Raw genomic sequence first — 14,939 nt, 5'->3', positions numbered from 1 at the left:
ATGAGGCACTATAAAGCACTGAGATGCTATACGGCACTATGATGAGCTTTGAGACACTATAATGTGCTATGAGGCACTATTAAGTGACATGAAGCGCTGTGCCATGAGGCACCACGCTATGAAGCGCTATGCTATGTCGCACTATGATGTGCCATGAGGCGAGGCACTATGATGTGCTATGAAGCGCTATGCTGTGACGCACTATGATGTGCCATGAGGCGCTGTGAGACACTGATGTGCTATAAAGCGCTATGCTATGAGGCAGTATGCTATGATGTGCTATGAAGCGCTATGCTATGAGGCACTATGCTATGATGTGCCATGAGGCGAGGCACTATGATGTGCTATGAAGCGCTATGCTATGACGCACTATGATGTGCCATGAGGCGCTGTGAGACACTGATGTGCTATAAAGCGCTATGCTATGAGGCAGTATGCTATGATGTGCTATGAAGCGCTATGCTATGAGGCACTATGCTATGAAGCGCTGTGAGGCACTATGATGTGCCCAGAGGTGCTGTGAGACACTATGATGTGCTATAAAGCGCTATGCTATGAGGCACTATGCTATGATGTGCTATGAAGCGCTATGCTATGAGGCACTATGCTATGATGTGCTATGAAGCGCTGTGAGGCACTATGATGTGCCCAGAGGTGCTGTGAGGCACTATGATGTGATATAAAGCGCTTTGATATGCTCTTTGTGAAGCGCAGAGAGGCTTTATAAGGCACTGTGAGGCACTGTGCTCAGATTTTTATTTAAAAGAGCAATCCCTCTGAATGGAGGATAAACCTTTCCTTTGGGCGGTAAATCTCAATTGTCAGACTAGCCCCACCTGAAGGAGCCAACTGGATCAACCAAGGTGCCAATCAATAATCTGGAATTGATCCAAAGAGGATACATAAAGTGCAAATGCTTGGAAAACAGACTATAAGGTATCTGTGTTCAGAGTTCCAGTCACTATACTAAATTAATATATAAACAGTAGTCAGTACAGCCAAGCGTGTCAAATGATGGACCCCATAAAGTGCATAAGCAGGAATAGCGGTAAGCTTTGTGCAATGGCCCACCATTGTGAGGAGATTATGTGTATGTGTCAGCACCAAGTATTATCCTATCACCTATGACAGCACCTACAACGAGAGAGGGGATCTGCCCTTCCAGGACAGGAAACCTACAGAATAAAAGGGCGGCGCCTCTCCACCACCTCAGTTGGTTTCCTGTCCTTGAGGGGGAACCTTGTTAAAACGGCAGCAGAAGAAAGAAGAGAAGATTATTCCCAATGGGAGAACCTTAGACAGGCTTACCTGTTGAAGATCCGGATATGACTGAGCGGAAAAGCTGCTGTGGAACTGCGCCCCTATCTGGGTTCGGCAGATCCATCTCTGCACGTCAGTGAGAGAGCAGCTGTGGACCTGCGCCCCTGTCTGGGGTCGGCAGCTCCAGTTCCGTGCACCAGTGGAGAAGCTGCTGTGGACCTGCACCCCTGTCTGGGGTCGGCAGATCCAGCTCTGCATGTCAGTGAGAGAGCAGCTGTGGACCTGCGCCCCTGTCTGGGGTCGGCAGCTCCAGTTCCGTGCGTCAGTGGACAAGCTGCTGTGGAACTGTGCCCCTGTCTGGGATCAGCAGCTCCAGCTCTGCACATCAATGGGAGCACCTGTTGGAGGCGCCTCTGCCTGGGATTGACCACCCCAGTATTGCTCAGGCATGGACGGATGGAGAGGAACAGGCTTGTGACTCGTTCCAGCCTCCTAATCTGTACAGCTGGTGGTGAGTGATCTTCGTGAATGTTTTCCTTGTTTATGGGGCCCATTCCTTGTTATGGTTACTATGAAAGGCTGAAGGATATTAGCGCAAAACTCAAAAAATGTGTGCGTGTGCTCTGTAAGACCCCATCTGGGCCAAGGGCATTGTGCTTTAAATTTGGCTTCAGGACGGAAGCTGGACCTTAGACCTCTAGGCTAAAGTTAGCCACATGTCTGCGCCGCACAGAGCCTCATGATTGACCTTCAGAATTTACCACAAAAATGAGCCTCAATCTGCTCAGTAAATGTTAAACTAACGCTGAGGTTTTTACTGTTGTCCTCCAGTCTGTTTACTCCATCCATAGGACGGCACATGGTGAGGTCTGCTGTCCAGCTGCGTCTCATCAGTTGGCTCCTTCAGGTGGGGCTAGACTGACAATTGAGATTTACCACCCAAAGGAAAGGTTTATCCTTCATTCAGAGGGATTGCTCTTTTAAATAAAAATCTGAGCACAGTGCCTCACAGTGCCTTATAAAGCCTCTTTGCTCTTCACAAAGAGCACATCATAGCGCTTTATATCACATCATAGTGCCTCACAGCACCTCTGGGCACATCATAGTGCCTCACAGCGCCTCATGGCACATCATAGCGCTTCATAGCACATCATAGTGCCTCATAGCGCCTCATGGCACATCATAGCATAGTGCCTCATAGCATAGCGCTTTATAGCACATCATAGTGTCTCACAGCGCCTCATGGCACATCATAGTGCCTCGCCTCATGGCATATCATAGTGCGTCATAGCATAGCGCTTCATAGCGTGGTGCCTCATGGCACATCATAGCGTTGTGCCTCATGGCACAGCGCTTCATGTCACTTAATAGTGCCTCATAGCACATCACAGTGCCTCATAGTGCTTCACAGTGCCTCATAGCACATTATAGTGTCTCAAAGCACATCATAGTGCCGTATAGCGTCTCATAGAATCATAGAATCATAGAATGGTAGAGTTGGAAGGGACCTCCTGGGTCATCTGGTCCAACCCCCTGCTCAAAGCAGGATTCACTAGATCATCTCAGACAGATGTCTGTCCAGCCTCTGTTTGAAGACGTCCATTGAAGGGGAACTCACCACCTCTCGTGGCAGCCTGTTCCACTCATTAATCACCCTAACTGTCAAAAAGTTTTTTCTAATATCTAATCTGTGTCTCCTCCCATTTAGTTTCATCCCATTGCTTCTAGTCTTTCCTTGTGCAAATGAGAATAAAGATGATCCTTCTACAATGTGACAGCCCTTGACATATTTGTAGACAGCTATTAAGTCTCCTCTCAGTCTTCTTTTTTGCAAGCTAAACATTCCCAAATCCTGCAACCGTTCCTCATAGGACATGGTTTGCAGACCAGTCACCATTCTGGTCGCTCTTCTCTGAACTTGCTCCAGTTTGTCGATGTCTTTTTTAAAATGTGGTGCCCAAAACTGTACACAGTATTCCAGATGAGGTCTGACCAAAGAGGAGTAAAGACCGATAATGACTTCACGTGATCTAGACTGTATGCTTCTGTTAATACATCCCAGAATTGTATTTGCCTTTTTTGCTGCTGCATCACACTGTTGACTCATGTTCAGTCTATGATCTATTAGTATACCTAAGTCTTTTTCACATGTACTGTTGCTTAGCTCTATTCCTCCCATTCTGTATATGCTTTTTTCATTTTTATTGCCCAGATGTAGTACTTTGCATTTTTCCCTGTTAAAAACCATTCTGTTGGTTGCTGCCCACTGCTCCAGTTTATTTAGGTCTTTTTGAATCCTCTCTCTCTCTTCTCTAGTATTAGCTATCCCTCCTAGCTTTGTGTCATCAGCAAATTTAATCAGTTTACCCTCAATTCCTTCATCTAAATCATTGATAAAGATGTTGAACAATACAGGTCCCAGGACGGAGCCCTGTGGTACCCCACTTGAGACATTCATCCAGCTGGATGTGAAGCCATTTACAACCACCCTTTGAGTCCGATCACTAAGCCAGTTATGAATCCACCTAACAGTTGCCTGGTCCATTGCATACTTGGTCATTTTTTCAATAAGGATGATGTGAGATACTTTGTCAAATGCTTTGCTGAAGTCAAGATATACTATATCTACAGCATTTCCCTGATCCACCCAGTCAGTGATTCTGTCATAGAAGGAAATTAAGTTAGTCTGACATGACTTGTTAGTTACAAACCCATGCTGACTCTGGTTAATCACTTCATTCTTATCCATGTACTTACATACATGTTGTTTAATAATTTGTTCAAAGATCTTTCCTGGTATAGAAGTCAGACTCACCGGCCTATAGTTCCCTGGGTCCACCTTCTTCCCCTTTTTGAAGATAGGAACAACATTTGCTCTTCTCCAGTCTTCTGGGACTTCTCCTGTTCTCCAAGAATTTTCAAAGATTATGGAGAGTGGTTCTAAAATTTCTTCTACAATCTCCTTCAGTACTCTGGGGTGTAATTCATCTGGACCTGGAGACTTGAACTCATTTATTTTAGCTAAATATTCCCTCACAATCTTTCTGTTTACTGATAACTTGGATTCCTCTATTCCTTTAAAAGGACAGTGAATATCAGTTGATGTTACATTTTCTTTCTGAGAGAAAACAGATGCAAAATAGGAATTAAAAAGTTCGGCCTTCTCAACATCCTCTCTTACCATTTCTCCATTTTCATCCTGTAAAAATCCTATAGCATCTTTGACTTTTCTTTTACTTTTGACATACCCCCAAAATCCTTTTTTATTGCTTTTGACATCTCTTGCAAGCCTTAATTCATTGTCAGCTTTAGCTAACCTGATACGTGCCCTGCAGGATCTGCAGACTGCATTATAATCTTCTTTAGATATGCCTCCCTCTTTCCATTTAATAAACATTTCTTTCTTTCTTTTTAGCATGTGTTTAAGTTCTGTGTTCATCCATCCTGGTTTCCTTAAATGCTTCCCATTCTTCCTACTTTTCGGGATTGTTAACGATTGTGCTTTGAGAATCTCATTTTTAAAAATTTCCCATCCTTCCTGGACATTTTTGTCCTTAAGGACATCCAGCCATTGGATCCCTCCTATTCTCTTTCTGAGTCTCTTAAAATCTGCCTTTCTAAAATCTAACCTTGAAGTTTGAGTCTTCACATGTCTTCCTCCTCTAGTTATCCAAAATTCTATAATAGCATGATCGCTGCCTCCTAGGGTCCCAGCCACCTTTACCTCCTCAACCATTTCCTCCCTGTTTATAAGGATTAGATCCAAAGTAGCAGATCCCCTTGTTTTCTCCCCTACCTTTTGGAAGATAAAGTTGTCAGCAAGAGAGGATAAGAATTTGCTTGACCTGTTAGTTTTACTTGAGAGAGATTCCCAACAAATGTCTGGATAGTTGAAATCTCCCATGACCACTACGTCATATTTTTTGGAGAACTTGGTCATTTGATACATAAAGAGTTCATCCATATCTTCAGCTTGCCCAGGTGGCCTGTAGTAAATGCCTACAATGGTGTCCTTTCCGTTGTTCTCTCCTTGTATTCTTACCCAAACAGTTTCCACAGAACTCCCAGTCTCTGAAGCTTCAATCTCTGTGCAGATATACGCTTTTCTAACATACAATGCAACACCTCCTCCTCGTTTATCAAGTCTGTTTCTTGCAAATAAGTTGTATCCTTTTAGCCTTTTATTCCAATCATGTGTATCGTCCCACCAAGTTTCAGTGATTCCAATGACATCATATTCCTTTTCCTGCATTAGTAGTTCCAATTCTCCTTGTTTGTTGCCCATGCTTTGTGCATTTGTATAAAAACATTTTAGTTTGTGATTGGTTTCTCTTCCTCCCATATTTTTATTATTTAGATTTTTTTGTCTTTGTTCTTCTTTTCCACTTCCAGTAGCAGAGATCTCAATAGTATTTGTCAGCTGTATGGCTTTTTCTGGCCTTTTGCTTCCCTTCCCACATTGTTCTAGTTTAAAGCTCTTCTGATGAGTGTAGCAAGGCGACTTCCAAATACATGTTTTCCAGTCTTCGTAAGGTGCACCCCATCTCTAGCAAGTAGTCCATCGTATAGGTAATTCATTCCGTGATCCAGAAATCCAAATCCTTGTTGACGGCACCATCGACGTAGCCAGTTGTTCACCTGTAGAATCTTATTCCACCTCATTGTTCCATGGCCATCCACTGGGAGGATGGATGAGAAGACCACCTGCGCTTCCAATTCTTTCACTTTCTTGCCTAAGTCTTCAAAGTCACTGCAGATGGTTTCCAGGTCCTTTCTTGCGGTGTCATTTGTCCCCACATGTATTAGCAGGAATGGGTAGTGATCTGTAGGTCTGAAGAGTCTTGATATCCTGTCAGACACATCTTTAATTTTTGCTCCTGGAAGACAGCACATTTCTCTTGAGGTTATGTCTGGTCTGCAGATAGCGGCCTCTGTTCCTCTTAACAGGGAATCCCCCATGACCACCACTCTCCGTTTTTTCTTCACAACATTCTTCTTTCTCCATCCAGGAGGATTCTGAGGGCTTACAAGGTTATTCATTGCTGGCAAAGTCTTATCTTGCTGTATTTCTTCATGGTTCTCCTGTGTGAGAGCCTGGTACTGGTTCCTGAGCAGTATGGGTGCTGACTGCCTCTCGATCCTCCTGCTTCTGTGGGTCACATGCTTCCATTCCTCTGTTTCGTCAGGTGCAGTTCGAATTTCTTCTCTTTCTGAATCATGAAGAGATAATTCTGCTCTGTCTAAGAACTCTTCACCTTCCTTAATGATTTTCAAGGTAGTTAACCTCTCTTCTAGATTTCGCAACTTTTCCTCCAACAGGGACACAAGCTTGCATTTCTGGCATGTGAAGTCTGGCTTTTCCACTGGCAAGTCTGTGAACATGTAGCAGGATATGCAGCTCACCAAATGGCTCCTGGACTCTTCCATGTTCTTATTGTTAATGTTCTGAAAACAGTGAAAAAAGCTTAAAAAAAAAAGCTTCAAAATGCGCGCGCCGGCAGGCGCGCGGTTTACCGATGTCCTCTTTTCAGCTCCAACAGCCAAAATCCAGTGTTCTTTGAGCTTGCGGAGACTCTTCACTTACCCCAAAATGCAGTGGGAATATGCAAATTATCTCCTCAGGACTCCTCCCCTGGTTTACCGATGTCCTCTTTTCAGCTCCAACAGCCAAAATCCAGTGTTCTTTGAGCTTGCGGAGACTCTTCACTTACCCCAAAATGCAGTGGGAATATGCAAATTATCTCCTCAGGACTCCTCCCCTGGTTTACCGATGTCCTCTTTTCAGCTCCAACAGCCAAAATCCAGTGTTCTTTGAGCTTGCGGAGACTCTTCACTTACCCCAAAATGCAGTGGGAATATGCAAATTATCTCCTCAGGACTCCTCCCCTGGTTTACCGATGTCCTCTTTTCAGCTCCAACAGCCAAAATCCAGTGTTCTTTGAGCTTGCGGAGACTCTTCACTTACCCCAAAATGCAGTGGGAATATGCAAATTATCTCCTCAGGACTCCTCCCCTGGTTTACCGATGTCCTCTTTTCAGCTCCAACAGCCAAAATCCAGTGTTCTTTGAGCTTGCGGAGACTCTTCACTTACCCCAAAATGCAGTGGGAATATGCAAATTATCTCCTCAGGACTCCTCCCCTGGTTTACCGATGTCCTCTTTTCAGCTCCAACAGCCAAAATCCAGTGTTCTTTGAGCTTGCGGAGACTCTTCACTTACCCCAAAATGCAGTGGGAATATGCAAATTATCTCCTCAGGACTCCTCCCCTGGTTTACCGATGTCCTCTTTTCAGCTCCAACAGCCAAAATCCAGTGTTCTTTGAGCTTGCGGAGACTCTTCACTTACCCCAAAATGCAGTGGGAATATGCAAATTATCTCCTCAGGACTCCTCCCCTGGTTTACCGATGTCCTCTTTTCAGCTCCAACAGCCAAAATCCAGTGTTCTTTGAGCTTGCGGAGACTCTTCACTTACCCCAAAATGCAGTGGGAATATGCAAATTATCTCCTCAGGACTCCTCCCCTGGTTTACCGATGTCCTCTTTTCAGCTCCAACAGCCAAAATCCAGTGTTCTTTGAGCTTGCGGAGACTCTTCACTTACCCCAAAATGCAGTGGGAATATGCAAATTATCTCCTCAGGACTCCTCCCCTGGTTTACCGATGTCCTCTTTTCAGCTCCAACAGCCAAAATCCAGTGTTCTTTGAGCTTGCGGAGACTCTTCACTTACCCCAAAATGCAGTGGGAATATGCAAATTATCTCCTCAGGACTCCTCCCCTGGTTTACCGATGTCCTCTTTTCAGCTCCAACAGCCAAAATCCAGTGTTCTTTGAGCTTGCGGAGACTCTTCACTTACCCCAAAATGCAGTGGGAATATGCAAATTATCTCCTCAGGACTCCTCCCCTGGTTTACCGATGTCCTCTTTTCAGCTCCAACAGCCAAAATCCAGTGTTCTTTGAGCTTGCGGAGACTCTTCACTTACCCCAAAATGCAGTGGGAATATGCAAATTATCTCCTCAGGACTCCTCCCCTGGTTTACCGATGTCCTCTTTTCAGCTCCAACAGCCAAAATCCAGTGTTCTTTGAGCTTGCGGAGACTCTTCACTTACCCCAAAATGCAGTGGGAATATGCAAATTATCTCATCAGGACTCCCCCTGGTTTACCGATGTCCTCTTTTCAGCTCCAACAGCCAAAATCCAGTGTTCTTTGAGCTTGCGGAGACTCTTCACTTACCCCAAAATGCAGTGGGAATATGCAAATTATCTCCTCAGGACTCCTCCCCTGGTCTCAGTGCTTTATAGTGCCTCATAGCACTTCATAGCGCCTTATGGCTCTTCATAGCAGAACATATCATAGTGACTCATATCATAGTGCCTTATGGTGCACTCATAGTGCCGTATAGCACCTGTTAGTACCTCATAGCGCTTCACAGTGGCTTTTAGTACCTAATGGGGCCTCATAGTGTCTCTCAGTGCTTCAGGGTGCCCCTGTGCCTTGTAGTGCTTTTATAGGGTGTCTGTGCCTCATACTCCCTCTTTGTAAAGGTACTGGTTCCACAACTAAGTTTGTCTGACAAAACCAAGTTCAGCGACTGTAAAGTGTACATGGCAAGCTTACCAAATTCAGGGGGAAAAATATCCTAGCCTCTATTTTGAGACAGAGGGTAGCAGTATTCCTGGCTGGTGCTCAGCTGGCTCGGTGGAATGCCGATTGGAGGCAGGTGACGAGCGCTTCCTTAGTTTTGCAGGTTAATAATAAACCTTGTAGGTTTTCACTCTTAAAGGTAGGAGGCATCATGTAGTGCTCATACAGCCATTGTGGGTTTGGTCCAATCGAGCGCAGTTTTCTTGCTTTTTACAGGTTGCACAGAAGTCGTAAACATTATTTCTGGTCTTGTCCAAGCACTGACTAAATAGGACAGACCCTGACTACTCATATAATGCTCAGCTAACCCAGCTTGATCAAACAAAACAATATTTATCCAGGGTAACCACTGATACTTGTGGAGTCTGGCCTGTGTCTCTGATTAGCTCCAAGACACATACCATCTGCTCTGCTCTCCAGCAGTCTGACTAAGGTGAATGCCTAGCCTGCTCTGGTGCTTAGCTCTCCAGGGGCCCTAATCAAGACCTGTAAAGATATTATTTAACCCAGTCCTTCCTGGGTTTGCTACAACCCGAAGTGGCTGTTGAGATTCCTGAGAGATCATTGGAAATGGACTCTATAAGAACTGCTAGTAAATCTGCAGCTCCAGATTGCGATATAGTAGTATAGGCGTTTAAGGAGGTATACAATCGGGTTCCAATTCACATGAAACATCAAATTTCCTGAGAATAGTTCTTGGCATAAAATGACGATTTAGGCTTTCAGTTTGTGTCCTTCCATTCAGATGTTAATGAGCCTTAAGGCTTTATGGAGGATTATAGTAGTTAGAACAATTGTCATATCGAAGTAAGAGGCATTGACAATAGTTTACCTCAACTATTTTGGGATTATGGGCAGATCCATCGAGCGCTGCAGAACTCACTGGGCAGTGAGTAAGAATTGTGGTCTCCCAAGGTAGAATAAGGAGTCCTGTTCTATGTCAAAATTAATAAGCAGTCTGGCCACAACTCTGAACAAGGCAATATTGCTCTTAATAACTAATCTCCTACATTCCAGTAGTAGCATGGTCACGGGTACACACCCGTGGGCTGCCTCTAAAGACCCGGTTCCTCTAACCTAAAGAAGCTTTAGGCAGTATATAAGAAAGTTCCATTCATCTATACATGGTCACCATGTAAAGGTCTTGTCATACAACAGAGTAGCTTTTTCTTACATAAACCATTATGGAGGCACTCTGCCAAGATCCCTAATGACACTTATGTCTAATCAGTTCAGATGGCGAAGTCTCACCTTTTATCTTTAACAGCACCTCTTATAAAGAGGAAGAGAATTGCAAGTGGACCTTTTTAGCCGTAGACTACAGGAACAGTGTCCAACCTTCATTGAATAAGCAAGGAATGTGAAAGTGAGCTTTGGATCTAGGCCCATTTTCAGTCCAAAGATGGCACCCTGGGATGTGAATCCAGTGCTTATGGCTGTAACAAGCCTTCGTTTGAACCCATGGATTCAGGGTCTTCACAATAAAGACTATTGTCCCGGTGGCCCTGACTTCAGCATGGTAAGTTAGTGACATTCAAGCTTTTTTGGTTAATCCTTTGTTTATACAGATCCTAGAAGATGGGTCGGTTCTGGAGCTACTTTATCTTCCGAAGATAGCTTCCAATTTCCATAGAAGTCAGGAAATTGTGCACCCTACTTCCTGTGCTAATCCGGGGAATCCATGGCAGAACAATAAGAAAGCGGATGTCCCCATCAAGCATTATGTAAGGTAGCGATTCAGTCTTCACCTTGCACCTTCTATAGACACTATAGGCTTGATCTGGGATCCTCTGCTGTCCTTTCCTTTAGGAAAACTGTTCTACAGGCTGTGGTCCCACCCTAACTTTAAAGTTTTTTCTCTGTAAATCTCTCGTTGTAGGTGCTGTCATGGGTGATAGGATAACACTAAATTACTTACCAGTAATATGTTTTTCCTGAACCCATGACAGCACCTTATATTCCCTCCCATCACTGGTAGAAGTTGATCACTTCATTTCCTTCATGGTGTTTGATTCACGTGGTGTGTAGAATGAAAAATCATGGGATATATAACTATTAAGTAGTGTCCTCTCATGCTCTGTAAATAACTGAGGTGGTGGAGAGGCGCCGCCCTTTTATTCTGTAGGTTTCCTGTCCTGGAAGGGCGAATCCCCTCTCTCGTCGTAGGTGCTGGCATGGGTTCAGGAAAAACACATTACCGGTAAGTAATTTAGTGTTTTCGGTGCAAAAAAAGCCTCCCAGGTACATATCAGTCCTTTAAATATCCATGCAAAAATATGGAGGCAGCACACAGTAGAATAAAGTGATAAGGTTTAATAGCCCATATGGCAACTTTTCGGTCCAAAATTGTGGACCTTTCTGAAGGTCCACAAGGTCGTACCTTGAAGACTTCAGACAGATGGTGAATGTGGTCTTCATATGTCCGGGAATAGATCATGACATCATCAAGGAAAAGGAGGACACTCTGGAAATTTTCGTGGCCAAGACATCTCTCCATTAGCTGTTGGAACGTAGCAGGAGCATTGCAAAGCCCGAAAGGCATAAAGTTAAATTCAAAAAGCCCCATCGGTATGGTAAAGGTGTTATGGAATAACTTCTCAGTCTCTACAAGGATGAGGTCACACACTTTCTCTATGGATTAAAGAAAGATTTATTGTAGCCACAAGAGCTCTGATCAATGTTAGAACAGAACTGCCTCCATTGTATCGGGGCTCAATTCTTATAGTAAAAACAATGGGTTGGAGACGGTAGGTGGGACATAGGGAGATTATAACATAACCAATCATTTTACAGTACAAACAACTAACAACCAATCCTTACTAATCAGGCGGTTATAAAAATGCTTACCTATGTACTTATATAATTACTTGATGCAATGTACTTGTTTTGTTGGTCAATGTGCTTACCCTAGATCAACCTGACCTAAAAAGGGCATTTTGACTAAGATAAGCAGCCCCTGCAAATACCACAGTGGCTTGGGTAAACTTTGCATCTTTGTTTAGTGATTATTTATTAATCTTGTTATGATCTAGTTGCTTGAGCAGCATATTTTACTAAATTGTTTTTTACAGGAGTATTAAAGGGATAAGATATATATATATATGGATTAAAAGGGGTATTGATTAAGGTATATTGAATTTCCTATCAAAGGCAGTCTTCTCTGTCTTCTGGCACCATGGGAACTTGCCAGTATCAGCAGGTTGTCAAGAGTAGAGAAGTAGGAGGCCGATCCAAGAGCAGTCAGGGACTCTTCAATTTGTGACAAGGGATAGGCATCCTTGTGTGTGATGTTCAATTTGCGGTAATCCACGCAGAAACGGAGCCATCTTCTTTTCTCCTTCCCCCATGACGGCACCACGGAGAGAGGGGATCCGCCCTTCAAGGACAGGAAACCTACAGATAAAAAGGGCGGCACCTCTCTCCCGCATGAGTTGGTTTCCTGTCCTTGACGGGGACCTACAGAAAGAAAGAATCTAGAAAGATGAATATGGACATACCAGGCCGCCCGGCCAGACCGGCTCAGGCAGCGGGGGTTCCCTGCCTCAGCTGCTGCGGTGTCCTATAGCGCCACCACTGAGGTCAGTGGGCCTCCAGGGTGGCAGGGAGACGCGGCGCAGAAGAAGACCGGAGCCGCTGCGTTCTCCAATGGTGTCGGGGGCCCAGGGCGGTGAGTATGCCTGGGCTTCTGGGGCCCATTGCGGACGCTTGCTGGGCGCCTCCCCCCTGACACAAGCCGCAGTGCACCACTGGGTGTCGGCGATCTGGGCGCACGCACCTGAAGTGCCGCGGTGCCTCTCTGGGAGTGGCGCGTTTGAACGCTCGCGGGAACCCGGAGCACGTTATGCCCAGCAAGAGGAAGCATTGGGGGGAGGAGGACTCCCTTGTCCCACCATGGGGTTGGTAGAGCATCGCCGCAAGAAATCAGTCCAGGATATAATTTTCAGTGGCCTGGAACAAAAGAAAAGAAGATCTTTCCCTCTCAATGACAAAGTCCACTCCCTGATTAAGAGGGAATGGAAAAAGCCGGAAAGGAAGGGGCTTGTTGTCACCTAAGAGAAAATACCCCTTTGAGGTCCCGGTATCCTCCTTCTGGGGAAAGGCACCAAAGTTAGACGTAGCAATAGCTAAAGCCTCTAAAAAATTTTCCCTGCCATTTGAAGACATGGGGGTGCTAAAGGACCCAATGGCCAAAAAAACATACACCTTCCTAAAAGGGGCTTGGGAGGCCGCAGGGGGAGGGTTAAAACCCGCTGTGGCAGCCACATGTACAGCCAGATTTTTAATGGTCTGGCTAGATTCGCTAGAGGCGCAACTTAAGAACAAAACGTCAAGGGCTAACATACTAGGCTTCATCCCAGTAATGAAGAGCGCAGCAGCTTTTTTGGCTGACGCATCAGCTGATTCTGTCAGGCTGGCAGCCAGGGCTGCGAGCTTTTCTAACGCAGCCAGGCAGGCCCTCTGGCTTAAATGCTGGCCGGGTGACCACCAAACAAAATCTAGGCTGTGTTCCATTCCTTGCGAGGGTGAGTTCCTATTCGGACCTACTCTGGGTGATATCCTCGACAAGGCTGGGGATAACAAGAAACGCTTCCCGGTCCTCTCCGGTACTTCATACAGGAAGTCCTTTCGGAGCAGAAAATTTATGCGCAGAAAACCCCCCCCCCCCAAAGACCAGGATAGGTGGGAGGATAGGAAGAAAAAACCAAAGAGTTTATGTTTAACATGCCCCCCAGCGACAACAGGAAACCCGCCCAATGAAAGTCAGCCCCAGGTGGGGGGGAGACTTCCTCATTTCCTCCCAGCCTGGGAAAAAAATATCGAACAGCTCTTGGATTTTAGACCTGATAAAAGCAGGGCTAAAATTTCAGTTTCACTCCATTCCCCGTCCGAACTTTGTTATGACCCCCATGAGGTCATCAGGGGTAGAACAACTAGCACTAGAACAAGAAATTCTAGGCCTAATAGAGCAGTCCTTCAAGAAGTCCCTGCACTGGAGGAAGGCGAAGGATTCTACTCTCCTCTGTTCCTCAGGAAAAAAACAGACGGGACATTCAGGACAATTGTAAACCTGAAAAAAATTGAACAAATTTCTAAGGGTGCAAACCTTCAAGATGGAGTCAATAAAATCGTCAGTTAAATTTTTGTTCCCAGACTGTTTTATGGCTGTCCTGGATCTGATGAGCGCCTATTATCACGTGCCCCCATACACAGAGACTACCAGAAATTCCTGAGCATAGCAATATCGCTAAAAGGAATAGTCAAACACTACCAATATACCGCAATATACTGCCCTCCCCTTCGGTCTAGCGATAGCCCCAAGGGTTTTCACAAAAATAGTGGCAGAGGTAATGGCCCATCTGACGGAGCAAAACATCCTGATCACCCCGTACCTGGACGATCTTCTAATAGGCAACTCTTTCAACCATTGCAAGGACCATCTAGCAAGGGTCATGGATTCCTTGACGAATTTAGGCTGGCTTCTGAACCTAAAAAAGTCCAGGTTGGAGCCAGATCAAGTACAGAGTATCTAGGCATCTTATTAGATTTGAGGAATCAGGACTGCCGTCTCCCGGCAGGGAAAATCCAGAATATGATAGCCCGGATATCTCGTGTGAAAGACCATCCCTCTATGACTCTGCAGGGAGCAATGTCCCTTCTAGGTTCCATGACCGCTTCTATCCCGGGGGGTCCGTTGGGCTCAGTTGCATACCAGGGACTTGCAATGGGAAATCTTGGGGGCAGAAAAGTCACTAAAAGGGCACTTAGAAGGTCGGCTAATTTTGCCATCAAAAACCTTGCTTTCCCTAACTTGGTGGATGGAGGTGGACAGTTTAACCAGAGGCGTTCCATGGGCAATCTCAGTGTTGCAGGTCCTAACTACAGATGCAAGCCCCAGGGGGTGGGGGGCTCACCTAAACGACCAAATAGCTCAGGGGGTCTGGTCAAAGGATTTGGAAGGGGTATCTTCCAACATGAAGGAACTTCTGGCAGTAAAATTCGCTCACTCAAAATTCCTAAACACCCTACGGGAACAC

Source organism: Phyllobates terribilis, unplaced genomic scaffold (assembly GCF_046119375.1).
Source record: "Phyllobates terribilis strain yellow unplaced genomic scaffold, ASM4611937v1 Scaffold_5__5_contigs__length_657084704, whole genome shotgun sequence".
NCBI lineage: Eukaryota > Metazoa > Chordata > Amphibia > Anura > Dendrobatidae > Phyllobates > Phyllobates terribilis.
Note: the sequence above shows the minus strand (reverse complement) of the source record.